Source organism: Colobus angolensis, unplaced genomic scaffold (assembly GCF_000951035.1).
Source record: "Colobus angolensis palliatus isolate OR3802 unplaced genomic scaffold, Cang.pa_1.0 Scaffold19, whole genome shotgun sequence".
Taxonomy (NCBI): Eukaryota; Metazoa; Chordata; class Mammalia; order Primates; family Cercopithecidae; genus Colobus; species Colobus angolensis.
The window spans coordinates 4,515,012-4,519,959 of record NW_012115043.1 but is presented as its reverse complement, the minus strand read 5'-3'; positions in this window follow the sequence as shown (position 1 = coordinate 4,519,959).

The window sequence follows — 4,948 nt, the reverse complement described above, 5'->3', positions numbered from 1 at the left end:
TGCTCATTTGCAATGTAACTTGGTAACTCTTCCCATCAAGAGATAGGGTCTATTTCTCCACATCTTGAATCGGGGTTTGGCCCTATGACTTGCCTTGGCTAACCGTATACAAATTCCAAGCTTGGGCCTCAGGAGACTTTGTACACTTTTGCATTTACTCTTGCTGTTCTTAGGCAGAACACTGCCACCACCTAAAATCAAGCCCAGTGTAACCAGCAGCCTTGAAAATGGCTCCTGGCGTGAATGCCCTGTGTGATCCTCTCCCATTGAGTATGGGCTGGACCTAGAGACTCGCTTCTCACCAATAGAATACTGGTAAAGCGATGGGTTGGCTCTTCTGATATTGGGTTTTAAAAGGCTGTGTGACATCCATCTTGCGGTCCGTTTTTTGTTCCCTTGCTGAGGGGGTCACTGTTCCCTTGCCGAGGGGGTCCACTGCCATGTTGCGAGCTGCCCTATGGAGAAGCCCAAATGGCAAGGAAGTGATGTCTCTCCCCAGCAGCCAGTGAGGACCTGAGAGCTACCAAAAGGCACATAAGTGAACTTGGAAACAGACCCTCCCCATCTGATACTTTGACTGTAGCCTTGTGAGAGAGCCTAAGCCAGAGTATGCAACTCAGCAGCACTTGAATTCCTGACGCACAGAAACTGTGAGAAAATAAATGTGTATTATTTTTAGCTGTCTAATTTGTTACACAGCAACAGATAACGAGTACACTTCTAGGCTAATCTGCTGGATGATGAGTGACATATGGCCTAGTCACTTCCCTTCACCCAACCAACACCCAGACAACCACCAGGCAAGTGAGTGAGACATCCTAGACCAGCATGCTGTCAGCTGCTTGCAGACATGTGAGTGAGTCAAGCCTGGCCCAGATCAGCAGAACTGGGCAATAACAGAAGTTGTTGTTTTAAGCCACTGAGTTTTGGGGGTGATTATTTTACCCAGCATAGCTGACCTCCATAGCCCGAGGGTTATGCATGTAGCAGGAACTGAAACCAAGAAATTGGGTAGGGGGCTAAGCATGGAGGGCTTTGATGATGGAATAAGGCATTTGGAATGGGGGCAGGTTTTTGAGCAGGAGAATAACATCGTGATCAGAGCTGTGGTTAAGGAAGTTTCTTGCAGCAGCAGGGAGTGGCATGAATCACAGGCAGGGTAATCACTTAGAAGGCTGCTATCATGAAGCAGATAAGCAGTGATGGAGGCCTGAAATTGAGTAAAGGGTTGAGGTGTGGAGAGAGTTAGAAGTGGAACCAATAGATCCTATTCTGTGTGGAATGGGGGGCAGGGCAGTGGGAGAGGAGAAGTTGATACCCAGGTTTTGACCCTGGGATACTGAGTGGTTGGTGGTACTATTGGCAGAGATGGGGAAGTCAAGATGGGGGATAGGGAGATGCATGCTATTTGGTGGACTGAGGGTTAAGTGCCAAAGAGACCTTCTGGGAAGAGGCCCAAGAGCCAGTGATTTAAGACTGCAAAGGGAGTGCTGTCCCAGTCCAGTGTATTGATCAGGTTTGAGGAAGGATAGAGAATAGTACCTTCTGGCTGGGTAACTGAGGGAGCTAGGCAAAGGATTATTGCAAAAGTGTGGGAAGGGTTTGAGAATTGCATTAAGGGAGGTTGAAGTATCCTGGGGCTGGAAATGATGGGGAGCTTGCTTCTTCTCCTAGGCCTGAGAAGGCAAGGGAGGGAGCAGGAACCGGGACCAGAGGAGGTAGAGTATGGAGAATGCTGCCTGATGGAAGCTGTGGCCTTTGGTTGAAGATACAGCAGACTTATGGCAACCCAGCAAGGAGGGCACCAGGAGAACAAACACTTTGACCTCTCCCTCTTCCCATTCTGTGAGGACTTCTTTGGCATTCTCCATTAGCTAAGTCCACCCTGAAGTCAGACAGCAAGGTTGCCTGTAGATGTGGACCATACACATCAGCCTTGCAGGACACAGAGAGGGTGGAGAAGGGGAGGGCCACACAGAAGATACCTAGTCACCTAACACATGGTGAAATTCCTTTAGCCCGTGTTAGCTGATGACCCTGTTCTGGGAAATGAGATTTGAGGAGAAACCTGGTAGGGAGTTTCTGGGTAAAAGTTTTTTACTCTTAGGAAGAAGACAGCAGGAGAGATGTTCTTCAGGGTGTCTGACATGATGCCTGGAACTGCAGCAGCCATTTTGCAACAGCAAGGGAAGCCAGTGGAGGCAAAACTGACCCACTGTGGATGGAAATACAAATAGAAAGAACTAGGTTCTTGATTACTTCATGGAGCTTCTCTAAGAGCCTGTCCTACATCCAGGTTTTTTTTTTTTTTTTAACAAAATAATAAAATTCTTATGTTTGAACCACTTTGAGTTGGATTTCCATTTACTTGCAGCCCAAAGCCTTCTTTTTAAATTTTTTTTTTTTTTTTTTTTACCCAAATAAAAGCACCAAAGCATTCTAATGGACATACCTGCCATCCACCACATTCAAGCCCCTGTGCAAGCTCTATTAGCTTCCACAGAGTACAGGTCAAGCTCTCCTGTTTCTTCTGCTGACCACAGATTTGCACTAACTGCATCAGATTCAGTGAGAATTTCAAATCCTTTTTCAATCTATGACAAAATAAACAGACAGAAGTAGGTCATGGGGGTGCTCTTCCCTTAACTTAGGAGAAACTGAGGAGAAATCCAGCTAAAGGCAGTGGAGATAGTGAGGGCATTAATCTGAGTCTCTGGGATGGGCAGGAGAGAGAGCAGAGGTAGGAGACTCGTTCCCATTACCCACCTCCCTGAGAGGTGTGGTGCATTCACAGAGACCCAGGTTCTCAGCCTTTGTTTCCCTGTCCATCAGCTAAAGGCTAAAGTGGGCCCCACCCAGTCTGGACATGCATCACTAGCACAGACTCCCCACATGGGGCAGGTGAGTAGGCCTCTATTTTTCAGCATGGGCTCCCGAGCCTCAGTGCTGTTGTATCTTCCTCCATCCAGGTTTTGCGGGACTTGCCTATATCCAGGTGTCAGAGTGAGCTCAGGGAAGGCTGGCCATCACTTGGGGTCTTTAGAGAGAGCCAGATGGAAATAGGAGAGGAAGCTGTTGTCACAGGCGCCACACTTAGCTCACCAGAGAAAGTCACTTGGCATCAGCAGCTAGTATGATGGCTTTACCATGCCCGCCTTGCCCACAGTGGAGTCCCAAAAGGTGGCCATCGTCAAATGACTGCACCCATAGTCTTCTGTGCTTCACCCTCTTCTGTGGGCTTCCCTGGCCTAGCATGCTCCCTCCACCATTGGACTCTTCTCCATCTAAGTCATGTCATGGAAACCCCTCCAGAGCTGAAGACAGACAGATCTGGCTCTGAGTCTCTCTACTATCCCTTCTTAGATGTGGGGCAGGAAACTAGCCTCTGAGATTCATTTTTCTTATCTGTAAAGGAGGCTCTTACACTAATTACCTGAACAAATTTATTGTGAGTTTCACATGAGATAATGACTAATATTTTCAAAACATAACCATCTAGCATTCCATTCTTTCAATATCCTCTCCACTAGAGGTCAGCGGGGCAGGAAATCTGACAAAATCATCTGTTCATGAGGCATAAAGATAATAATAGTGTTAATAGCTAAAATTCAGTGGGCATATACTGTGTGCCAGGTACCATTCTAAGCACCTTATTTATATTGGCTCAAATAGACTCAAGTATTACCTCCATTTTACAGATGAGGAAACTGAGGTTAATTTGCCTACAGTAATACAGGTATGAGAGGGCAGAGCTGGGCTTTGACCCCAGGCAGTCTGTCTCCAGAGCCTGTGCATTTAGCTGCTGTGGGGCCTCAGAGCTACCAATGGTGTTTGAGGATGGTACTGAACCCTGTCGAGAGGCTTCTGTAGAGGCAGGTAGTGTAGGGTAGTCAGGGTGCACAGGCCTGGCAAGTTGTCAGAACTGGCTTCAAGTCCAGGGCTCTGCTTCCTAACTGTGTAACACTGGGGAAGTTAGTTAACCTCTCTGAGCATTGATTTTCTAACTAGAAGTGGTAAGAGTTGAATTAAATTAAAAAACAAAAACAAAAACCCAACCCTGACACAAATCCTAGTCCTAAGAGGCTGTCCTCAAAGGATTGCACCCCACCTGCTCTGTTCCCCATTCATGGCTGGGTTGGTTGAGGGAAGGGTCCACAAGGATCCATAAGGAAAGACCACTCAATCAGAGGAGGCATGTGAGCTCCCTGAGAGCAGGGGCTTGACTTTCCACCCAGAAGCCTCCTCCCATGCCTCTGACATATGAATGTGTGAAAGAGTGAAATAATGCATGGAAAAAAGAATGAGTAGGAGAGCTAGAAAGAGGGGGAAATTTCACCCACAGAAAAAAACCCAAAGGAGGGTTTTGTGCAATTCCAATGATAATATCCAGGATGCAAGATGGCAGGTCAGTCAGGATAAGCTAGGTAATGCTGTGGTAACAAACACCCCTCCAGTCCCAGCAGCTTTCCAACAAACATGTTTATTTCTTGTTTATGCACTGTAAGACAGGTTACCAGGGCGCTCTGTTCTTCCAAGTTACTCGAAGATCCAGCTGAAGGAAGCTCCACATTGACATACTTTTATAACGGTGGCTGCAGAGAAAAGAGGATGTGACAAATCCCACACTGGTTCTGAAGTTGTCTGCCCAGAAATGTCTTACATCCCTTTTGCTCATCCTTTCTGCTCATATTCCATTGGTCAAAACAAATTATATGGTCACACTTAAGTTCAAGTGGATGGGGAAGTACCATCCTTACAGAAATGACAGGACTGGCTGTTTTCTTTATTATTATTATTACTTTCTTTTTTGAGACAGAGTCTCACTCTGTTGCCAGGCTGGAGTACAGTGGCACGATCTTGGCTCACTGCAACCTCTGCCTCCCGGGTTCAAGCAATTCTCCTGCCTCAGCCTCCTGAGTAGCTGGGAGTACAGTCATGTACCACCATG